The following is a 26,413-nucleotide window of genomic DNA, read 5'->3' as shown; positions in this document are numbered from 1 at the left end:
CAAAGAATTGTACAAGTTACATGATTTGTAGTTAAGTTTAATGCGGATAGTTTTTGGATACGTTAGAATTGGCCCGTTATCCAGAAAGGGCGTTATTCCGAATTGATAAGATCTGGCGTTATTACAAATGAGTTTTATTAGGAAAATTTGGGCTGTGGTGCGGGTTAGGGTTAGTGTAAGAGTGCGGATTAGGACTAGCGTTAGGGTTATTCTAAGGGTGTTGCAAAAATTCGGAATAACGCCCGAATAACGTTATAATATTTATGATTATTATATAATACGAAGCTTCCATCTATACCACTCATTTTAGTACTGAATGGCGTTTAAATCAAACTGTTCAGTATTTTTACAAAATTGTTCAATAAATCTTGATACCCATACGCGCTCATCACAATACCCAGAGGGCACGCATCACCTGAACGCAGTATTCACGGAGGCGTTCACAAACAGTGATTGAGACTAATTTTGGAACCGCCACGACCCCTCTGATGTGCAGCAAGTCATGTTGTCTTGCGAAGCACACAAGCAGCACAGAACTGCAGCTAAAATACTGCGATTTCATCGGGCATAATCTGAGTTAATCAGGATCAGTATCTTAATATTGGCGCTGAAATAACAGAGAACGGTATTGCAGTAGTTAGGCCTACAACATTTTCATGGTAAGCTTTAACTACTCAACTGTCTGCGTGGTGCGTGCGTGTGCATTCAATCAACACAATAGCAAAGCCAGCCTAGCCTTGACTAGGCCTAGCCTACGTGTATGCCTAGGCCTATGTCTATAAAAAGCGTTGCGTTTCTAATGTTTTCATTTATGAGTTTCAGTCAGCTTAATATTATCTAATAATAATAATAATATTGGATGGCTTTATTTGGGTTGTATGAGAATATACTAAAGTGCATATAGGGAAAATTGCGGATGCTGTCCAAATTTGGCTAGAATATACTTTATGGTCGAGTGAGTTTAATATTTTTAATGAATAGACTGTAGTATGAATGGCAGCACGCCGTCATCCACATCCACATTCACTACGAAACAGTGAAATGCTTGGTTGAAATTACATCAGGTACCTGTGTCGATTTTTTACATTTTTTTGCCATGTAATATGAAGATAACATATTCAAATCAATATTAATTGTGATATTTTGGCCTAAATACATCTGTTTAGCAAGATACGGCTTTCGAAAGGAGTGGATACGTGCAATTGGCCTATACCCTTGAGTGTGTGATCATTACGTAGTCAATTCACCATACACAGGAGAATGGGAGATGTCCTCTAACTTTTTCTAATGTTATAATTACCATTACAATCAATTTGAGGCATATTTTAGGATAACTCCTGATCTAAAATAAAACAAATAGTCTCTAAACTTTATTCAAAAGTGACAGCACTGGCTCAGTTCAGCGGATTAGCTAGTTGGGTGTCTCAGGGGGTATCATATGGCACATATCTGGTGCTAAAAAGTAATAACGTTTTGCTTGTGGTATTTGTTTACTCAAATTAAGAAAATGAGAGGTGCCCGTTAAAAAAATTAAAACTTTACTTTTGGAACAACAAAGTCAACAGAAACCCAATAACTACTGCGCCGCCACCGATAACCACTGCCTTGTCCACTTGTTGACTCCACGATTTGTTATACCTCACCCGGTTGGCTGAATGCTCGCAATTATTCACAACAAGCGGATTAACTTGTCATGTGTACCTTTGACTTTTTTCCAAGAGAAAGTTCAGTATTCACATCGCGAATAATTTCATCCGAGAGAAATGGCGTGATTTTGCGGTCTAAACTATTATTGACTCGCATTTGGTCCTTTTGGGCAACATCTTCTATTTTGGGGTCATGTAAAAAACCAATCCAAGTCCAGGAAGGCGTGGCAAGCTTGGATCCTATTCGGCTCTCCACTGTAGTGGTAGATGCCTCCATTACCACCAGCAATACCAACGTGGTTATAACCGACTCTCTCGAACTCTATTTTGTCCCCGGCCAATAGGTGAGGTATTACCCTGTCAGGCTGCGCCCACTTCGTTGTGCAACCTGATAAAGGAAACAAAAAATGTGTTATCCAGGGGTGCAAATTGTGATTTCTTCCTCAGGAGTAAGTTTTTAGGCTCAAGATTTCCTCAATCATACCAGACATAACATATAGGTTTGTTCTGCACTTCGAAAGATGAGAATGGTGTCATAGGATGTTTAAAATAAAATTTAAATATTTGATATTTTATACTAGTTTGGCCCATGGTTGGCGTGAATTTTGCTGGGACACGGGCTTCTTTCCTTTTTTTTTCCTTTGCCCTCCCCCTCGATTTTTTCTTTCATTTTTTTTTATCAGATGGAGCACTTTTCTCTTTCATTTTTTGTCACTCTGTCCACCCCCTTCTAATAACTTTTACTATCAAGAAATTCCTAACTCATTTTGTTTTTTATTTGTTTTGCCTTTGCTCTTTCTTATTTAAAAATATCATTTGAAATGTCATTTGAAAGGTACAAAGATTGAATTATTTTTGCTTAGTACAGGGTGTCCCAAAAAAAGAGGCCCCTCATTGCGCCATCTTTTTCTCCTATTTCTAAAATGTTGATTAAATATATTTTGGTATGTAAAGAAACCATTAATCGTTTGCTTTAATAAACCAAATCAATTATTTCAATCGGCTCACAGCTTTTGAAGATATGCTCTTTTGAATAAAAGTACATATTTTTCACTCTGTCCGCGGATAGCAAACAGAGTGGTTGGGATGGCTCATGCTGTGGAGTGGCCTGCACGATCACCAGACCTCACACCACCTGATTTTTTTCTTTTGTGGAAAGATCCAAAATCTTTGCAAATGTATTACTGAATGCATTACATAAGTATCCGGCGCACAAGGATGGTACATAGCATAATTGATGCAATGAGGACCATGGCTGAAATCTATATTCGCCAAGGAGGCAACCAGGTAGAGGGCAGAGCAGTACAGTAAACTCACTTTGGAAGAACCAAAGAGAAACAGCCTTTTAGGGCTACCTTTTATCCTAAAAAGAGAAATAACTTATGTTGTAAATAAAAAAAAAGCAAGAAACAACAAAGTAAGAAAGAAAGAAACATAATAAAACAAAAAGGCATAAATAACCAAGAAAAAATAAGTAATTGCAAGTAAAGCAAAAAAGAAGTCCCGTTAAGCATCCATTTTACCCACAAATTAATGACACTATTAACAAAATCCATTGCCCATAAAGTCACCGGTAAAGCCCATGCCACAAATAAAGTTATACTTGGTACAATGATGGCCCATGACCCTACTAAATTTCGTATGGTAGCCGCGACTCCAGAGGTCTAAGGTCATGTGCTTTAAAAAGCAAAATAGGTACGACATATTAACACAGTGTAGCGCAATAGGTAGTATTTTGTTTAGCTGATAAATGTCTGAATCGTACGTCAAGGAAACTGATCACTTGACAAAAATTCCCTTAAAAGGCAATGTGTAGGCATTTTGATTTTGATTCCTTGGACCACCTCAAAAGATTGTCATGATGGGACAATGGATGTGGTTGGTTAGGGGTGGGGTGTTAGAGAATGTGCAGTGTGCCGGGGCAGAGTGCTCCAGTCTTGTGGTGTTTTAGAGAGAGTGAGGGTCTGAAAAGAGAAAAAGTAAAGGCTTGGTATGGTATTAGAGAGAGTGTGGGCCAGTCTGGTGGTGTTTCTGAGAGAGTGATTGTCTGGTGGAGTATAAGAAAGGGTGAAGGCTTGGTGGGGTATTAGGGATAGTATGGGCCAGCCTTGTGATGTTTTAGAGCGAGTGAGTGTCTGGTAGAGTATAAGAGAGAGTGAGGGTCTGGTGGCGTATTAGAGAGAGTGTGGTCCAGTCTGGTGGTGTTTTAGAGAGTGTAATGGTCTGGTGGAGTAAAGAGAGTGAAGGCTTGATGGGGTATTAGAGAGAGTATAGGGCAGCCTGGTGGTGTTTTAGAGCGAGTTGATGTCTGGTGGATAAGAGAGTGAGGGTCTGGTGGGGTATTAGAGAGTGTGCGGTCCAGTCTGGTGGTGTTTTAGGGAGTTTGATGGTCTCATGGGGTATAAGAGGGAGAGAGAGAGAGAGAGAGAGAGAGAGAGAGAGAGAGAGAGAGAGAGAGAGAGAGAGAGAGAGAGAGAGAGAGAGAGAGAGAGAGAGAAGGCAGAGTATTTTAATTTTAATTTTAATTTTAATTTTAATTTTACTTTTAATTTTAATTTTAATTTTAATTTTAATTTTATATAGACAAATTAAAAAAAAAAATAATGAAAATATGATGGAAATTTTATGTAAAAATTACATAGAACACCGCTAAAGATTACTGTTTCGTTTTTATGGTAATCTAATCTTCTATTTTCTGAAACTAATCCTCGACAAAAATCGGAGTTTAGACTTTCTCGTGGCAATCCAATTCGTATTCTCGGGCCCAGACTGCAATCACTGCATGGTCTGCTGTTACGAACGACGAGTGTTAGGACCGACAGAAATCGGCTGTGAAGGAGATTAGCCAATTCTACATGTCTATGATAAAGTAGTAAACTCTTATGCAATGACGGTCAAACAGATTTTTATTCAACCAAAACTCGTATTGTTCTAAGCTTGTTAAAGGGTCACCACTTCCTGAATGGATTACTAAGGACTTCATTAACTAAAGATAGAGATTCCCAGCAAACACAAAACGTTTTCGACATCATTCGCAAAAGGTTATAAAAGGTTGTCAGAAAACGTTTAAATGTCGGGTTATATAAAGGGTACAAACGTTTTCATAACATTAAATAACATTCGTTGGTAATTTACTGCACAGCAAACACAAATGTTTTACAGAAACCATTTTAATGTCGGGTTATATAAAGGGTATAAAAACGTTTTAATAACATTCCAAAAACATTTTTGAAAACTTAGTACAAATCATTCTAAACAGAATGTTATTTTGGGGTTGAAAAAATATTTTGCAAAAAATGTTTGCCCAAAATATTTACAATAACGTTTTTAAAATGTTTTCACGACATTTATAAAACCCGACATTTAAATGTTATTAAAACGTTTTGTAAAAACATTTTAAGAACATTTCTGTGTTTGCTGGGTGCAAATATTTTAACATAATGTTATTTTTAGTGTTGACAAAATATTTGGCCAAAAGTGTTTGCAAAAATAGTTTACAATGACATTTCGAAAACATTTGAAAAATATTGTTATAGTGCGTTTTCATACAAAACGTTTGAAAAGATTTCATGACCTTTATAAAACCCGACATTTTAATGTTATTAAAACGTTTTTACCTAAACCAAAACCCAAAATATAACTTATTTTAAACTTTTTAAAAACGTTTTTGTGTTTTGCTGGGTTCTTACCTCTCATGCTAATTTATTTTTACTTCTTCAATTCATTCAAAATGTACCAGAAGCCAATCTTGTAATACACTTGTCCTGCCATCTTGGAATAATAATTCAGGTAAACGAACTTTTTCTTACAGAGGTGCCTCGGTGTGGAACAGACTGCCTTCTGATATTCGCAGTAATCTTACATCAATGAATGTGAATATGTTAAAATCAAAGATATGCATATAAATCATACCTTTCCATCTCTGTACTAAATTTCTCTACCTGTTTGTCAAGATTCGTGTTTTTCCAGCCATGGCTTAATTCCGAATTGTCACCTAATTTGGGTGTACTTTGTCTTGGGTCCAATCTCTATCATGGAAAGTTTGCTATATCTTTCTAAATATAATGATTGTTTGTTCTAGATTTGTGTTTTAGCGTTTCATATTTGAAAGAACTAATGTTTAATTGCAACATTTGAAACTACAAACCCAAACTGGGTGCTATGATGTACAAGATTGGGCTACGCGTATGCATTTTACCAAGTTAGCAATATGTATTTCCTTCATGTTGCCAATGCATGACTTTCTTTAATATACTCAAAAACGGATTTTATTATACATGTACTAGAAAGTTGTTTACGTGCATATAGGCTCCTTCACAGTCAGTTTGTGTTGTGTATGTTTACAACTGAGCCACATATAGACTGGGTTGCGGGACTACCAGACAAAAAGAATCTGTTTTTGACTATAATTTGGCCTCCTATCAGTTTTACTGATAAGATGGCTAATTGATTTGACTATAATTTGGCCTCCTATCAGTTTTACTGATAAGATGGCTAATTGAAAATAAACACTTATTTTGTAAACATGCTAATGCTCTGTGGTTATTTATGGATGGAAATTTAGGAAATTGCTATTAATGAAATAATTAATATATTAAACATACATTTTGCTTTGTTAACGATTAAAATCCGTTCAAAAATAAGGTTTTTAGAACATTTTGAACAATTTTGCTCTATGAAAAAGAATACTGCACCCCTGCTGATCTGACTACTGATAAGCTGTCAACAAGCATTGACAAGTAAAGTGTGACCACTAATTAAACAATAATAATGAACATTATCTGACCATTCCCTGATCTGATCAGAGCTGGGTATAAATAGTGCACTACTACCAACACTTATTATTGATGTTGGGAGTGACACTAGTCGTCGAGGGGGGGGGGGGGATACCAGTAATTGGAGTAGATAGTGGCTTTGGTTTTATACATTTTTGGTACGTGTAGAGCAACCGGGAATCCCTGGGATTGAGTAATCAGTCTTTTGATTAGGCCAATGAAAGTCGATTTTGAGTGCCCGTCACCGCCCTCACTTCATTTTCTGACCCTCACTTGAATTCATTATTGTGACTATTTTTAATATACTTTTGAATCTCATTAGGGCTAAACATCCATCTTCAAGTGAATGAGTGGCAAATAACAACACATTTTACATTCGTGTTAGTCATATAACGAAAGGCAGAAAAATAATGAATAATGAAAAAGTTACCTCACTTGTTTTCAGAAATTATGTGACGGAAACTCAAAATTGACTGTTAGTGGCCTTATGATGTGATTGTAACTACCAGTAAACTATACATTGCGAATAAATATATCTAAAATTAATTACCATGCTTCAATATCAAGGTTAACAGTTACTGATAATAGATAATTGGATTGTCATGAAATGTGGTTGATATGAAATCCCTTAATTAAGCAGCAAACATTCTTAAGGTTATCTGAATATAGATTGTTGGATTGTTGTAAAACTCAGAGGGTGTGATTTCAATTGAGCCGTTTGTTACAAGTATGAATTAAATGTAGACCAATTTAGCACACATTTTCCAATTCAGCTTTCGACATGAAAATTTTGAGTATTTCCTAGTATGTCATTGGTGGTATTTACCAATAAATGCCAATATTTAGCACCCGGTTAGTTGTGCCAAACATTCAAATTTACTAGCTTTCCAAGTACTTGCAATGCAAAATTATGAAACATGATCTTCATCCATGGCGTTGTCTTTTTAAAGACATTTCTTGTTAAAAATACATTTTTTCATCTTGCTTTGTAAATATTACCAATATAGGCCTATATGTAAACATTTGTCAAATTTGCTTTTCTTTTGTATTATGTAATTTACCTCTTGATATATATGTATATAAAACTTGTTAAAATCTTATATCATTTAATTATTAATTATATCAGGGTCTCATGGGAGACCAGTTTTTGGGGCGCCCTCTACGGAGGGGGCACCATATAGGCATGACTTTGTGAAAAGATTCTAATTTCACTCTTGCTAGATTTACTCCAAATTGTTTTGCTAAAATTATGCCCAGCTCAGAAATAAAACCACAATATGCTTGGATTTTATTTTATTATTGTTTTCTGATATGCACGGGATAAAATGGTGTGCGTATATTCTTTGTTTAAAATACAAAATTAATGGACTTATAAAAACACCAAATAAACCGCGACCTTTGATATGGCTTAAACCAGTTTACCGCCTCTTATAACCCGATAGACAGTGACCCACATTATGAACCACAATAGCCTAATCTCAATGGCATAATCCAATAACCTCAATTAAACAATCATAGTGCAAAAATTGACCTAAGTTGCAGAGTGTGAGTTTTTGTACCTAAAGTTTCAAAGTCATTCAATGAATGTACAAATGTATTGGGGTTAAAGAACCGTGTGCTGATAGATGCGCATGTTGTGGATCCCAGTGCAAGTTGACCATTAAGATAAGCAAACATTGCTGGGTAGATGCATTATTTTTGTGATGACCTTCAAGATATGATGGCTATCAGAATCCCGGGATCAGAAACAGAGATAAGGTTGTTTATTCTACCAGAAGTATTGAGGCAGATGTGAAATATGCTGGATATGTTTTTTTATTTGTGGATGCAATGTGCAGTAATCAACCAAATTTGGCGAATGATTCAATTTTAGTCCAGATTGATACCAAACACATTAAACTTTGGTACATTTTAATGAAAATATGATATTTTCTTTTGAATTTATGCTGGGCCAAATTTTCTTCTTACCAACAAGACATCAATGAAATCATCACCACTGTTCGAAGTTTTATAATATTAATAGTCAATAGTCGTTATCAGGTGTTACAATGATTTACATGTGCAGACCTGCTGGATACCAGCACAGAACGGGATATGTTTGATTGATAATAGATCCATTGTCCATAGGGATGTAAATTTAGATAATATTACATCCCGAATTGAACTGTTTATGAATGATATAATTAAGATCTTAAACATCAATATTGTCTTTTTATGATCATGTTACATAATTTTGTAATGACAAGTTCTTTGAATGCTAGTAACTTTTTGTGTGTGGCACAACTAACCGGGTGAGAAATATCGGTATTATTGGTTAATACCACTAATACTAGGAAATACTCAAGAATTTTCACGTTGAAAGCTGAATTAAAAAATGGGTGCTAAATAAATCAGATGAACAATAAAGTTTTAGGCCCTAACTATGACCTTTTCCAGTTTTAGTTTTAGTTTTTTAACAAATAAAAAACTAAACATTGGTACATGGCAAAAGATAGAAAAGGCAAAAAGATCGAATAAATTTAGAGTTATGTATAGGCCTAAGCTGTAGGAGTTATGATATTGTTATGAACATTATGGATTCGGGGTGGGATAAATCTCAATATTTTGATATGTGGGTTTCTGACCAAATTAACATCATATTTGGCCATTTTAGCCTAAAAAGTAGGAGTCATGTAGACCCATTTATATAGACACATTTTTCAAATCAAGTTTTCAACATGAAAATTCCCGGTCAGTATTTTCGAGTATATCTGGTGGTATTTATCAATAATTTTCCACCCGGTTAACCAATTATTCCACACACAAATAAATTTTAATAACTCTGCCCCAACAAACCTCCAGCACATGATTTCCTAACAATAGTAACCGAAATGGTAAGATCTTTATTCCTTTTTATTTGAAACTACCCCTCTTCCATCCCATGCAGTACGATTTTACACCTCTCTCACTGCAATCTTTCTTTGCTTACTATGCTAATGTTACATTATTGTTTTAAAGAAAAAATTGTATCCAAACGGTTACATTTCATCCCCGGGGGTGACACTTCAATATACTTCAAATGGTTATGACACTGGGTACTTTAAATCATCTTTTTCATACAGTGGGGTTGAGGTTTGGAATAAACTGAGTAATGATGTAAGAAGTTCAATCAATGTGCAGACTTTCAAGCAAAGATTCAAGTCTTAAAAAATTGAGCATGTACTTGTTAATGATGTATTTCTATTTTACTTTGAAAATTGTATATATTTTTGTATTTAATTTTGTATCTAATAGTTGTATATTTTATATAAATTGCATGTTGAAAATTGTTGCCTTTTAATGTTATGTAAATGTATTGCAGGGCCCGTGTAAGACCAGCTATCGGCTGAATTGGGCTACCCTGGATAAATATTAATAAAATAAATAAATAAATAAATATGAAATGGATATAGGTGTAGGGCTGACCAGTAAGGGGCATCCTGTGAGAGCAAAATATGGGGTCATTGCAAGCCTGAGAGCATGATTTTTGGCTTTCTGTGAGAGTATAAATCAGTGTACAAAATATGGGGTCATTGGGTGAGAGAGGGACCGTTTGGATCTAAATTAGGGGGGGGGGCATAGGGTGAGAATATGACTTTTTTTAATGGAGTCTTTGGGTGAGAGCCAAAAGAAGCCTCGAAAATCAGTGATAGACGATTCGTTGCTGTTCAGATGGAAATATTAGGGTCTAGGTCTTTGGGTGACAGATCTAAAGGAAACTGGGTCTTTGGGTAACAGCGATGGTGAAAAAGGGGGTCTTAATAGCCCTACATACGCGTCACGTCCAAAGTGGGAGTGCCCCGATTTCAGCACATCATATCATAGCTCCCATTGGCGCCCCATTCCTTTTTAAAGGAATTTTTATTGCAAACTGAATTAAATACCCTGAATAAAGATTGTTATCTAGCTATCTATTGTTGAAGGACAATACGCTAGAATTCAGTATGATTGTTGGTTAGCTGTATGTCACCATGGAGCTATTATAACATGGAGGAGCAATTGATTTACGAAACGCATTGTTCCTTTGTGCCGATTTGATTTGCCGACAAGCTATTCATCGAGAGGTTCCTTTTGTTCATGACTGTGTCACTTTCTATATATCTACCTCGAGTCACCGACACTAGCTTTGAAGTTCAGCGTGTGCTGCGTTGGCTTAAGCGTAGTTTCTTGCGTGTGCATATGCGGCACGTTGATCGCATGCGTAAAAGTATGTACACGCACCAAGTAACGCTAATCTAACGCAGAACACGCTGATCATCAAAGCTAGTGCTGGTCACTCGCGGTAGCTATTACATACTACCAGGCGGTGTAGGAAGCGCAACACGTGACGTACGCGGCTGGCGGTGATACAAGGCTTACAGCCCCAATCAAAATACACGGTTAGCAATTACAAATGGAAAATTAACATACTTGCAGTGGGGTACTTTGTCGCATTCCCACGGTTTTAGAGTAAGATAATTTTGCTTTGACACCACATAACAAATTTAGAATTGTTTGTGACGATTTCATGATTATGTGTTAATCCAATGGCGACCTCAAAATTGGCGATATCGCTTCCATCACCGCCTGCATACTACATAGGCTGATAATTCTAAGGGATCGCTTCCGGTATAAAACGAAAAACCTTCAAATAGTTTTATTTGCTAAGAAAAACATAGGACAATAACGGTATGTCCAAAAATGAATCGCAGTTACCCAGTGTTTATGTGGTATTCTTTATTTTGGGGTCAAAGGTCATTAAGGGGTCACTTCCGGTATAAAACGAAATGCCTTCAAAATGCTACTTTTCCCACAAATTATGTGGGAGGGACAGTGACGCTTACTTGCACACATGCATTGCTATTACCCAGTGTCTTTAAGATGTACACAGATTTGGGGTCAAAGGTCATTTAGAGGTCACTTCCAGTGTAAAACGAAATAACTTCAAAATGCTTCTTCTGCCACAAATAACGTAGCAGAGTGACGACATTTGCACACATGCATTGTTATTACTCAACGTCTATAACTTGTTGACAGATAAGGGGTCAAAGGTCATTAAGGGGTCACTTCCGGTGTTAAACAAAATACCTTCAAAAATTGTATTAACCATGTTTACACATGAATTGTTGCTACCCAATGCATACGTGGTATTTTTTTTTATTGGGAGTCAAAGGTCATTAAAGGGTCACTTCCTGTCTAAAACAAAATATTTTATTATCCAGGAAGAACATTAGCACAGTGACGGTATGTTAACACAGGAATTCTTGTTCCCCAATTTATATGTGGTATTTTTTTATTCGGGGTCAGAGGTCATTAAAGGGTCACTTCGGTTCAAAACTAAATTCCTTCTTCTGGCACTAATAACATATAGCAGAGTGATGCCACATGCGCACATGCATTGACATTGGCCACTGTATATGGGGTGATCAGATATTTTGGGGTCAAAGGTCATTAAGGGTCACACCACGGCTGTGTTCGTGGTCTTAGACCACAGTTATGTACATGTCTAGTTTGTTTTGTGCTACAAACTGATCAAAGAAATAATGTCGCCATTTATCAGTACCAAAGCAGTTGGGCGCAGCACTTACGCTAGTCAGTTCGGCAGAGTTTCCTTTTCTGGAAACACTGATTCTGAAAGTATTTCCCATATGGCCTTGCAGCAGAATCAGAGTAGTCCTACTTTAAAGAACCTATTTTTTTCGTTACACCTAAACAGATCAGAGATAAACATTGCAAACAGAGCTATAGATAGTTTGGTTAACAAAGTTCTTTGTATCTGATCCAGAATGTTCACTTACTTGTGTACGTTTCAACAACAGCTGTTGTCTTTATCAACACTTGGAGTTGCCAGTCTGTTTTCATTCAAGGGATTTTCTTGATCCCTGAGTCAGGAACTCATCAAAAATGTGAGAGAGTTAAGTTGGTACTGTCCTTCATCTCTGTTCTTGGTGGTGCCCTCCTCTTTCTTATTTCTATAGCCTCTGTGCCGTTGAACTCAGCTTCCCCCTATGACGACATGATCAGTAATGGCTGACTTGTGTGTAGTTGTTAACGATTGTCATCGGCACAGAGCAAAATAGATACACTCGCTGGATAAACCTCAGCTCTGTGCCCCCCCCCCCCATCCTATGACGTGATTCTTGTCGACGACATGATCAGTAATGGCTGACTTGTGTGTAAATAGATACACTCGCTGGATGACCTCAGCTTCCCCCATCCTATGACTTGATTCTTGTCGACGACATGATCAGTAATGGCTGACTTGTGTGTAGTTGTTAACGATTGTCATCGGCAAAGAAAATCCCTTGAAGGAAAACAGACTGGCAACTCCAAGATCAACGCTGGAACTATTTCTAGCGTCGGTTGCCAATAGCAGTCACTACCCATCAAGTGTTGATAAAGACAACAGCTGTTGTTGAAACGTACACAAGTAAGTGAACATTCTGGATTAGATACAAAGAACTTTGTTAACCAGTTTACTATACCGATCCTGATGAATCTGTTCAATCAGAGCTATAGATATTTATATAAGCATATTTCTATTTTTTAAAATTATAATGAGAGTATTAAGCGATTTTTTTGGACGGTAAGTTTGTTATACTAGCGGGACACCCGCGCTACGCGCGGGTCCCCGCTAGGTGAGTGTTCACTAAAACAGGAGGAATTACTGAACAGGTAGAATCATTGAAAATGTACATTAAAATCTGTTCTTTCTTACATTTCCCTTTTAGCTTCTTTTTTTTTATTTGCTGCTTGTGATTTCCGTTATAATTCCATGTTTTGTATTTAATTCTGTTCAATATTTTAGCTTGTTTTTTTTTCTTACATTTCCTGATTAGTTTCTGTCCTTCTTTGTTTCGTTCCCGTTTCATTTAGTTAATTTCATTTTTCTTTACTACCGCTTCATGTTGTTTATACAACACACATCTTTTCCCCGTATTTATTCCGTTATCTCATAGCGTGTTCCCCTCATAATAATCCCGTGACCCGTCCATGTACCTTTTTGTCCTTTATTTTTCCATCTTTCCGTATTATTATGGCCACTGGTCCAGACAAACAAGTGGTATGTCTATGGCCACTGGTCTCTGGCTCGCAAGTCACGTTTACTCGCGCATTGGCTTCGTGGCGCATTACGCATCGCGGCGCCTGCCAGCTGCAGTGACGCTGTAGCCTGGCAAACGACGATTTGCATAACAAAACCCCGCTTTTACCCATATTTTCACTGTTTTTGAAGCCAATTCTTGACCGTTTTCAATCAAATAAAGTTTAAACACGTTCCCGTATATTCCTCGATCTCCCGTGTGAATTTGGCGACATTTGGATCGAAACTGACGGAGCCTTTATACGCATACAATATAGATACATACATACAACATTCCCTAGTAAGACTAGCGGGATACCCGCGCTTCGCGCGGGTCCCCGCTAGATGGGAGCGTTCACCATAATAGGAATAATTACTGAACAGGTAGAATCATTGAAAAGGTACATTTTATTTTTCTAAACCTGTCTCTTCTTACACTTTCTTTTTCAGTTTCTTTTGCTTTAAAAGCTTGTGATTTTCCGTTTCCATGTTATTTATTTATTTAACCTCGTTCCGATTATTTTCTAAATCTGTTCTTTCTTACATTTCCCTTTAGCTTCTTTGTTTATATGCTGCTTGTGATTTCCCGTTTCCATGTTTTTTTTTAATTTAATTCTGTTCTCATTATTGTAGCTTCTTTTTCTTACATTTCCTGATTAGTTTCTTTCCTTCTTTGTTTCGTTCCCGTTTCATTTAGTTACTTTAACTCCGTTGGCCTATTTATTCGTACTTTTTTTGTTCTCATTTTAATTTTATTTTTCTTTATAGTACCGCTTCATGTTGTTTATACAACAAACAACTTTTTCCCGTATTTATTACGTCCTCTCATATCGTTTCTGCGGACGTTTTCACCCGTTATCATAATCCCGTGACCCGTCCCATGTACCTTTTTGTCCTTTATTTTCCTTCTTTCCGTATTATCATGCCCACTGGTCTCTGGCTCGCAGTCGCGTGACTCTCGCGCCGATTACGCCCATTGGCGTAGTCGCGATTACGCACGAGGCGCCGACGCTGCCGGTCAGCTGCAGTGACGCGTAGGCTGACAACCGATTTTCATAACAAAAAAAACCCGCTTTTACCCATATTTTCACTGTTTTTGCAGCCAATTCTTGACCGCTTTTCAACCAAATAAAGTTTAAACACGCCCCGTATATTCATCGATCTCCGTATGAATTTGGCGACATTTGGATCGAAACTGACGGAGCCTTTATAGGCATACATAGATAGATACATACTTACATACAACATTCCCTATTTATAGTAAGATTCTACAAAAGTTAATTAAAACACTAATTGCTCAAACATTACACGACAGAAATTTACTTGCTCTGATAGAAAGTAGCATATTTATATTAGCTATCTAGTCATAAGGTTGTTAGCACGTATTTGTTATGTCGTGTCCCAGCCTATAGGATTACGCAATATAGTCATATTTATGGGGAACATTTTTCAAGGTCTCCATGTAAGGAGACTCAAATAGAGCCAAGGAACACATGGATCCACTTGAAATATGTCAACATTATCTGAATAAAACCATCTTTGTTGCCAGTAAAAGCGATCAACTTAAAAAAACTTCCTTAAAAAGAATTGTCTGATGAGACAGGCAGTGCATTGTGGGAAAACCTTGCATAAATAGAATGTTTCCAGAAAAGGAAACTCTGCAGAACTGCTAGTTGTGCGTTCGCAATGCGTGAATGGCGACGCTTTTATGAATTTACGCGAGCGTGAGTTGGGACTTTAATGGCGCGCACAGTAACAAAAACTGAATACTTTATGCCTATTATAAGCCGAACAAACTTCAGCAACGCCTCTGCGATCACCCGCCTGAAAAATCCATTGAATAACCTTTTTCAAGAAAAAATGGAAATTATTGTCGCCGTTATATGGTTGATTTCATTTCATAAATCATATCTATTATACTTACCCCAATGATCGTCAGGGCTATACGACATACTTGAAATCCAATAGCTTCAGTCAACCACGGATATTTGAAAACGAGCTAGAAGAAAATAAAAAGACAATCATCACTCAGGAGGGCTGTTGACTGACGTTAGTTTGCAAAGATACCGTACTAAGTTGATTTAGTTACAAAATAACATAAAATAGGCCTACAATGATATGAACACGTTCAAATTATGCAAAATCATCTATTCGCGGCGGCGTAATCACCGCGAGTAAGCCTGCGTACTCGGGCAGCGCGCACTTAAATTCGCATTAAAACAGTTATTGTCTTACGCTATAGAATAGAATAAGACAGTAAAAACATTGCTGTCTGTCCGTCCGTCCTTCCGTGTGTAATATCCATACCGTGGAAACTTGGCATGTTGCCCAAGGGGGTCGACGCTAAGTCAGGTACCGCGTGAGCAAACTTAATAATAGCGCAAATAGCGCGGTGTACACAAAAAGAAACTTCGCGCGATGTCGCCAGGTCTGAACGCTGTACCAAGGCCAGCTGAATTCGAGTACGCTTAGAGGCACAGGCATGGAAAATTAATAATCTAAGGTAATATCAACATTCTTAACCTTGTGTTTGTAGTCACTATTAACAGGAATAAATGTAATAAATTTGGCATCATTGTGTGACGTTTTTGTTCAAGTTTGTTCAAGATAAACATTATATCGGATTATGTTTTACTTTTGATGTTATAATTGTTTGTGTTGATTATTTTAATTACTATTTAAGTTTAGAAACACAGTATAATTGTTTCTAGTTCTTCAATTAAACCATATATCACAGGTTTTATCAGCAGTTAACATCTGAATTTTATACCATCATCTTAAGATTTATGCTTAGATTCTTCTGATTTACTTTGTTTATTTACATTTATTTTCGTTTTGGAATAATTTATGATTTTGTAAGATGGCTATACGTAAGAATTGCTGGCGGGTGGTTTAGCGTTGATTCATGAGTTCCATAGTTTCATTACTTTGATAGCGCCATAGACATACCACTTGTTTGTCTGGGATAGCGGCAATGTGCTGCATGGGTTCGAGGCCCACCTCTGCCAAGTTTATTTTTTTTGACAAGGCTATGCGACTTATGTATGGCGTATGGAGGAGTGATAGCCAACATACAGTTTTCACTACCCAGAATTTTCTCTCCGTAGCTAGCTGAAATGAAATTTATTATTTATTTATTTCAACTTTTTTTATACAGGGTAGCTCCTTCAGTGTAAAAGCACTGCTATTCTTGGAGGCCCTGTGACATACAGGGTGTAATTTACCTAAATATATGTATTACACAAATATTACAAGGATATTACAATACCATTATAACATGTTATAAAGAAATTACAAGAATTATGAAAAATTGTATAAAAGTGAAAATCAATGAACAGTGTGGTTTGTGAGAGCTCTTGATTTAAATTCACTTAGGCTCAAGGGAATATAATTAGTGCGAGTGTCAACATCAACAGAACTATTCCACAGATTTGCTGCTCTCGCCTGAAACAATCTCTTACCAGAGTTATTGTTAAATTGAGGAACAACAAGTAAATTGGAGGAAGTACCTCTTATGCCATGATCATGAGTGGATTTGGTAAATGAAAATTCTGAACAAAGATAATCAGGAGCTCTTCCAGTAAAGCATTTATATAACATAATAAGAATATGATTATTCCACTTATTATCTAGTTTGAACCACTTGAGAGAAGACATCATTGAATCAATATTAGTTCTGATATCAGCAGAAAGAATAATGCTGGCAAGATTGTTCATGAGAATTTGTAACTTGCTTGACAGAGTAAGTGAACAGTTGGACCAAAATGACTGCAGTAATCAAAATGTGGCATGACTAGAGAATCAGCAAGTTTTTTTGAGAATGTAATTTGGAAGATAATATTTAACACGACGAATAATACCACAACGTTTAGGGACATTGGAAGCAATTAAATAAACCTAGTCATGTGACTATCAAAAATAATTCTAAGATATTTGAAGTTGTCAACTCTCTTAATACCGTAGTCTCACTGACATAAATTAAAGAAATAATTTGGTACGGTACTTACTAAGATTTTGAGGGGTACCAAAAAGCATCAATTTAGTTTTGCTGATATTCAAAGTGAGTTTAAAAAAAAATAAAATGCAAGGTGGACAATAGCCCAATAGGAATGACCAACGCACTGAATGGTCTATTGTACTATTGTGTCCGATTTGAGCGCTGACATATTGGAAAATGTTGCCAATCAATATTCATGAGAGTGTACATTCAACGTCCAATTTTCGAAATTGGGTGACTTGTGCTTGGCAGGTGTGAAATACATCTGACTGGGCGTTATAATTACGTAACGCATAAAGGCATTGACATCATCGAATGGATGCCTATTCGCCACTTGCACGGTTCCGCCATTATGCACTATATGCGGGAGAGAGCCTCGAACTGGCAGCATACATGAAAGGAAGAATTACGTAACCTTACACAGAATGTTATATGACTGGTTCAATTCCCATTCATGTATGCTGCCAGTTCGAGGCTCTCCCGCACATAGTGCATAATGATGAACTGCAAGTGGCTAATAGTGCTGTTAGTGTTAGGCCGTGTGGGGAGGGTGTGTGTTTAGTTTCTATAATAATTATTATAAGGCCTACATTTATTTGTCATTCCTTTCTTTTCATTTCTCTGTACTTATTCTTTCCTTGCTAAAGTATCACTCCCTCTTCTTTTCTCCCTTCCCTTTTCCATCCCCTCTAACTTGTTGTCCCCTCTCATTCCTATCATTTCCTTACCTTTCTATTTATTTACTTTTACTTATTTATTTATTTTCATTTTTTCCTGTCTTCCTCCAGTCCCCCTCTCATTCTTCACATCCCCTCCTCCACCTCTTCCTCCCTCATCCCCTCCCAAGACCTCTCACAGAAGTGCTGCCCCCCTTCGGTACGCCACTATTTATGCCAATCTCCTTCTTAAAATAAAATGAAATAAAATGTCAGTTTGTGAAACAACCTTTATATAGGCCTATACCGGTATTTATTATGTTACATGTATACGTAGCTATTACCATTATACAGTACTAAAGACATGTGGACATGGCAGCCTTACATTCTGATGTTTAATCGATCAGCAAGCGCATTCAATTTATTTAAATGAAGCACCTACAGTCAGTGGGTGACAACGAACTGTATACGTCGGCGGCTAATGTGTGCCTTTTGTGCTTACGGCTACTCAATCACACCCTTGGGGTGTATGGTAACAAAGGGTACTTTTTTCGTTCCAGTAGGCGCTTTCACGCGACTTTCGCTTTGATCACTTATTGACAGTAGCCTGTTTATTAAAGCGTTAATACGCTGTCAGGTCAGTTACCGATTTAATGGCGGAACTCCTTTGTCTCGAACAAAAGGTACCTTTACGATGAATAGCTTGGCGGAAATGAAATCGGCACAAAGCAATAATGCGGTTACATAATCTATTGCTTCTCCAGGTTTATAAGCTCCATAGGAATGACCATGTCAAGCACTTATACAGGGTGTCTCAATAAAAATAGGCCCTACGGATCGGAGGACTTAACTTAAAAAGACGGCTGTGAAATTTTAAAAAAAATTAAAGATTAAAAAATGTCGACGTTTCTTCTTGAAAATGGTGCACAAATCATCAAAATCCGTTCAATTGGGATTATTCAAATAGACCCATTTTTGGACCGTTCCAATGGGGTGATACACATTAAACACTAATGTGTTGCATTGCAGTTTAGAATAGACAAGAAGAAATGAAGTAAACTCTCAGTCTTGCTGGGTAAGTGTTTAAAAAATCAACCAATCAATTAATCTCTCAAAGAATTTTTCACACCTTTCTCTTTGAGTTCTAAAAACATTGTTCAAACATTTCTCAAGCAACAACAAGGCTATGCGGGCACTTAAGTTTCATAGTATACACATGCGTGACCACAAAAACAGGTTCTTAAATGTATCTCACAAATGGCATTTAGGGGGGTCAAAAACCCTAGTTGATGCACGACTAGAGTTTTTCAACAACAAAAAATAGCCTTAGCAGGATTTACCCTTTTTGAGCAAAAACACCACTATTCAGGAATTTAGCGCATTTTAACAACAAATAAGCAGGATTTTTATCTGAAAAGTACCACCAATACAGGATTTTTAAAAGAATACACCCTTTATAATATTTTTATTTTATTTTATCATTTTCCAATGTTTATAATGTTTGAGTGATAGCCCTGATGCAAATCAATAGAGGAAACACGCTTTGCTAAATAGTGGGAACAATAAAATGACTCCTCCTTGTTAACTATCTTTTTTGAACCCTGAACGTGATTCGCGCAATTCATTCTCTGAAAAAGACCCTTTTTTCTGGTCGGTCACATATGTGCACACGATGAAACTTTTATTAACACCATGGCCTGTTGTTGCTTAAGAAATTGATGAACTATATTTTTATAAGGTATATTTTCACATATTGTTAACCCAAAGAGAAAGGTGTGAAAAACATTCTTTGAGAGACTGAGAGTTTACTTCATATTTTTCTTCCATTCTTACAATGCAGCACATTATGCGTATTGCCCCATTGAACGGTCCAAAAATGGGTCTATTTGTACAATCCCAAATATCTCAGTGATGCGTGAACGGATTTGGATGATTTGTGCACCATTGTAAAGAAGAAGTTTAACTTTATCATTAACTTTAATGTTAGCCACTGAACTCTTATTTTTTTTACCAGGAATAACCTTCCTAATGGTTTTCCACAATTTCTTAGAATTGTGTAAGTTATTTTCAATCTCTGTGTTGTAGTAATTTTACGTAAGTTATTGACTTTATTGCTGTAAGTTATTGATTTTATTGTCTTTATAGATGCATCAAATTGTGATTTTACTGCATATTTTCTCCAAATTACAAGATATATTAGGTGAGTGAAGTTTTATAATATATATATTTAACTAATGTGCAATTTCATAATACATGTATTTAATTACTATTTAGGGGTGCATATTGGATGATGAAATTAAGACCCTCTTTAACTTCGGTTTCAGAATTCTGCAGCATGGCTCCAGATACGCATGTCTCGACGCATAGTGATCATCGAATCTGCTAGGACCATGGAAATATCTTATCTACTAAATAAATATTATGAAAATGCACATGGAATGATTTAAATATATATTATTATAACATACATAACTTGACTCACCCAATATAACAGAATTTAGAGAACATTTGCAGTAAAATCACACTTTGAATTTTTGCAGATACCCTGTAGATTTCACTTCAGCTAGCTGCATGTCATTTATATAACAGTTGACATTCTCTGGATGACTCGCATATTTGGTACTTGTTTTTCCTGGTCTTAGCTTTTTTTGGTCTTTGCCATTTATAACAGTTGATATTATCTGGATGAATCGCATATTTGGTACTTGTTTTTCCTGGTCTTAGCTTTTTTGGTCTTTGGCAGGTGCACAATTCGGAAACCTTGCAAACAACAGACCACCTTAATTGAATGTTTTGTGATCCAATTAAAGTGTTCGTAAGAACTACAGTAGATAGCGCACCGCCATTAAACGCGCCAAGACGCACTTTTGGCAATTGTAAAACGTATTTCAGGTATAAAGCTTGGTGTTTATTATAAAATTATTAAATCTGATCATGTGTAGAATATTATTCTTTCAACGGTATATATTGCTAACCACCGACATTTTTGCTTTTTTTTTTTTTTAAGAAAAAATGTGCAAATTTAACCTTAAAAATCACTCATTTTTTGAAACCGGACATTGTTCAAATTCGCGCCAAAACTTCATCTCTGAAACTTTTTCTCAGATTCCTTCAGGTAGACACTTGTCGGAAGCAAATGAGATGAAAACAGGAATTGACAATACGTTTAGAAAATAAAGCCGCAACAAGCTCAAATAAGTGGTGGACTATTTTAACCGCATTTTACTGGTACATAAATCGGGGAGTGATTGGGTGGTGCGCCCCTAGACACTTTGTGTATGTAAGGTTTTGGAATTATGTACCTTTTTCTGGAATTTGATCATTTTTGGGCCTTGGGTGCAAAATTAGGAAACCTCACAAAAATTTGTCACTTTATATCAACCTTATTACTTGTTACGTGACTTAAATAACAAGTTGGCAAAATTTGGTGGTACATTTTTAGGGTCAAATTTGTTCATAATTTGTCTACTTTAATGTCCATTGCTGCCATCTTGGATTTTATTATTATGTACAACAAGGAAAAAGCCGATTTCATAATACCAGATTTCCGAAAGCATGTATGCAGACCCATATTTATTAAAGGATGTCTCTGACAATCACAGCATTATGCCTTGTATGTTGGAAAAATAATTATCAAGCACGAATCACATTTAATTTAAATTTACATTTAATTTAAAATAGTTTCATTTGAAACAACCTCACATTGACCATAAAAACGAATAAAAACAGCCGGCTCTCAACACGCGATATTCAAAATTCCCGCGCCGAAATTATCTAGTGCCACATTTTTGGACGACTTTAAATGTCCCCATCCTCCACACACCTACATCATGCATCATTGCAAAGCTTATGCCTACTTTAAGGTTAGGCATGATGTAGAATTCTCAAGTTGGGAGAAATGTATTTTTGTACATTTTTGTCAAAAACACTCCATTTTGTGACATTTATGTACCAAGCCTCATCCATGTCCATCCATGCACAATAAGCATCCTAAAATTACAAAATGTACAGTAGGTATACAGAATAAATAAGTGCGTTTTTCTCAAAATCATATTTCTGAAAGCAAAATGTCAAAATAAGTTTTCTTACACAGTATCATATCCATGTTTTTGTACATAAAAACTACGCACCTCTTCAACCAATTTAACCCATGAACCTATCCCAACCCTTTTTGTATTAACATAAGAGTTTAACTTAAGTATTAGGCCTATATAAATTAATAAATTAATTCACCTCATGACCTGTTCATGTAGGCCCGCCCTATTAAAAAAACAGTACTTTACATGTACCTGGCACAATTCGCAGAAAACTTTCCCGGTACATCTACTTTTTACTTTTTAGGGCTGTGCAATAATTATGAGCCCCGGGATGAGGGGGCGCGGATTCATGATCGATCTCAGGATCAGGAGCGGTCATGAAATTGGCATCAAATCCGCGGAGAAATCTCATCCATTACAGACAGTGGCGTAGACAGACAGCATCCCCCGTGGGATGCTGTCTGTCTTATATTTAAGCTATTTAGGTCATTTTTGTACTTTTTAGTCCATTATCAAATTAAAATTAGCCTTTTGTAAAATTCATTGTTTTTTTCACTCTAAGATTTTTTCATTAACTACCTGAAATGTAAATGTAAATTGTAAAAGATTAAAAATCTATGCAGAGAGACCTCTCGTAAGGTTATGCCATTGATTTTTTAAGGCTTGATTACAGAGGGCGTAAGTTAATAATAGAAATAGCCATGCAGAAAAAAAATGAACTTAAGTCAAGCGTACTTAGCATGCTTAGGGTCCTTTTATCTTATCTTTTCAGTTTCTGTTTCCTTATCCGCATCCGTATTCGTTTGCGTAAGCCATTGTTATTCTAAAGTGGTAGCCTCCCAGGTGTGACCAATCTTTTATTCTAGCCTTTCGTTAGTTACGGTACTAACAATTTGCAGAAAGTGAATTTCAGTTTCGGTAACGGGGGACCATACATTTGTGTGAGAAATGAAACCCCAAAATCTTGTCCAAAGTCCCGTGCAAATTCAATGCTAACTTTACTTCACCGAACCGGCCTGGGTTTGCCGCAGTTGGAAGACGGGTGTCGCGACACTGTTTGAGGTCCGAACTTAATAATTTCTGTCAATCAAGCTTGATCTATACTCTTTATGTCAGCCTTTAATTCATTAGCATACCAGCAAACACAAAAACGTTTTTAAAACGTTTTAAATAAGTTATATTTTGGCTTTTGGTTTAGGTAAAACATTTTAATAACATAAAATGTCGGGTTATATAAAGGTCATGATAACGTTTTAAAACGTTTTGTATGAAAACACACTGCAACAATGTTTTTAAATGTTTTCAAAAAATGTTATTGTAAACTATTTTTGCAAACATTTTTGCCAAATATTGTGTCAATACTTAAATAACATTATGTTAAAATATTTGAACCCAGCAAACACAGAAATGTTCTTAAATGTTTTTTTCAAACCTTTTAATAACATTTAAATGTCGGGTTATATAAAGGTCATGAAAACGTTTTTAAAACGTTATTGAAAATATTTTGGGCAAACGTTTTTCGCAAAATATTTTTTCAACCCCAAAATAACATTTTGTTTAGAATGTTTTGTATCAAGTTTTCAAGAATGTTTTTGGAATGTTATTAAAACGTTTTTATACCCATTATATAACCCGACATTTAAACGTTTTCTGTAAAACGTTTTTGTTTGCTGAGCAGTAGATTATCAAAAATGTTTTTAAGGTTATGAAAACGTTTTATACTCTTAATATACCCTTTATATAACCCGACATTTAAACGCTTTTCTGACGACCTTTTATAACCTTTTGCGAATGATGTCGAAAACGCTTTTGTGTTTCCTGGGATAGTCATTATAATAACGGGAGACCGCCTTGATAAGTAAAGTGACAGGAGATCGCATGAAACTTCGAGTCAGGAGAGACCAAACCAGTGTGAAGTCAACCAGAAACGGTTAACTATGGCAGTCAGGTGGCCCATTCTAGGCGCTAATTGGCTGTGACTGTGGTAGATGGAACTAGTTAGCACTGGGTTATTGTTGGCACAACCCTGTAAGTGTTGTAAAGGTCATGGCAAATTTACTGTAGACATAACTGCACTATGTGCCCAAAAATGGGCGTATCCCAACTCTAATCCTAATCCTAACCCGAATCCTAACCCTGACCCTAACCCTAAATCCTAACTCTAACCTATAACCCTAACCCTAACTCTCTTACACTAAGGATAAACCCAAAATGGGCTTATAATCGGTACTGCATTTGGTTCTGGTAAATGATGGCGACATTCTTTGATCGGTTTGTAGCACGATACAAAAAGCAATCACTCTCATGTGGTTTTATACAACATGAACATGTTTTTGATCTCGTGAACATGGTGCGTAAAATGATTAAAACGAAGGATATTCAAACGGATTCGAACAATTATGTATAAACATAACCAAAATAATGTAAAGCTATATCCAACGCACCAACATTTCTCCCACATTTAATTGCTGAGAAAACTTGGTTTTAGAGGTCAAGTTTATACGTCTTGTATACTTTTTTATACGTTTCTTTGTGTAACCTTATTAAATTGCCTTAAAACCTCTTCGCTCACCGACCCCAACCAAGGGCGTTGCCCCTGGACCCCAGTGGCAATATAAGGTAGCTCTTGGACCTTACCCGTTAGTCGCTCAGCTCGCTCCGATCGCTACGATTTATTTGTCACAAAACGCACGGTCACTACACTTTGCGGCGACCGGTCCAAACTGCCATTCCGCCATGTACCTTGTTCATAATCGGAGCTCTACGCAGAATTCAGGCGCGGCGGTTAGCTATTAATAATAATATGTTTGGTTGAGCTTGAATGATAAATAAAGAAATACCTTGCTGTGTACTGGTGTACAAAATGTGCTTGCTGGGTCTATGATAGATACAGAAGTCGCTGGATATGAATACTGCTTTGTAGACACAAGAATTCACAGACTGTGATCTCAGAAATACTATTCTGTCATACAGTTCTTTAACCGTAATGTGCTGGTATATTCATAGAATGTCCTTCGAACATTGTATGTTCAAGTTCAACTACATGTATATACAGCTGCTGTGCGAATGCCCGGGGCCTGTGCTCGCTGTAGCAGTAAATGTAACAAAATCAACACCCAGTAACACCCACGCTTTCGACAATGAACGGGATCCACCGTCAACAACCAATAAATAATTCTTTTAGCACAGACGGAAAACTAACCAATAGAAATACGCCCAGTGAGTCACGTGGTTGCCAGTGACGTCATCGAAATTAACTCTGATTTTGATTAAAATTGATCAACCCGATGGTTATTTTTAGCTTTTACTTCCGTTTCTTTTCACGATAATTGATCGATCATGATCTGAGCATGCGCAAATGATATCTCGAACGTGCTCAATAAAAGTGATTGTCAAATTTTGACGGAAAGGTAAGGAAATACGCTGTTTTTTGGAAGGTCTTCGGCAATTTTGTGCACAATATTCATGCCTTCGACATTTGATGTTTACATTTTCGACTCGGGTAGAAAACTATAAAAATATCGAAATATTTACCCAGGAATTAAAATCTTTACCGAGGATTTGTACATGAACACATGTCTTGAAAGACTACGGTAAGCTTACGTTAGTACATTTAATTCCCAGCGAGTACATTTAACTCAAAATGTGACCAAAATTCTAATTTGATTCAGTTTTTGAACAGTGAAAGATGCGTAATTAGATGCGCAGACGATAAAAATTAGTTCGCCTATTCACATCACACTGGAGGAGCTTACATTGAATTCATTATAAACTATAACTACTTCAATCATTAACATCCTTGGTAAATAACTTGGTTTTCGCACGAAAATAAAGACATAGTTTGGTAAGTTATATACATATCAATATCAGGTGATGTTTTGTAAGCTTTAATATGTTACCAGAATAGTATAATTAGTCCGGCTGTGTATGGGATCATAATCATCATCATATTATTCATATATGGTCATTTTCACGGTAAAGGGTGTAACTTTGGATTTTTAACATTTTGATCCGTAGTTTTCTAATAAAGCCACAGAATTCCATGATTTTTGGCCACACAAGTCATCTAGTTAGCAGCTACCTTGGGTAGCATAATCATCTTCGGGAGTTACTGCGTTCAGTTTTAGCAGGCTTAAATGTACCTAATATTGCCATTTTGAAAAACTGTAAAAAACAGTAACATTTTTGTAAAACCCTGTGTTTTCTTCAGTTAGTTCATGGATA

The 26,413-nt window shown here is 36.5% G+C and overlaps 1 long non-coding RNA gene across 1 annotated transcript; it reads right to left on the bottom strand.

The window, feature by feature from the left end:
• Window positions 1-1,735: 1,735 nt before the first annotated feature.
• On the bottom strand, window positions 1,736-25,332 carry LOC140156744 (uncharacterized). The gene is made up of 3 exons (XR_011859586.1): window positions 25,030-25,332; window positions 15,424-15,498; window positions 1,736-2,034 (listed from the first exon to the last, which is right to left on the bottom strand). It is a non-coding gene; the product is annotated as an uncharacterized lncRNA (long non-coding RNA).
• Window positions 25,333-26,413: the final 1,081 nt, after the last annotated feature.

This window comes from Amphiura filiformis, chromosome 7 (assembly GCF_039555335.1).
Source record: "Amphiura filiformis chromosome 7, Afil_fr2py, whole genome shotgun sequence".
Taxonomy (NCBI): Eukaryota; Metazoa; Echinodermata; class Ophiuroidea; order Amphilepidida; family Amphiuridae; genus Amphiura; species Amphiura filiformis.
The sequence above is the reverse complement of the archived record's forward strand: the minus strand, read 5'-3'. Positions and strand labels throughout refer to the sequence as shown.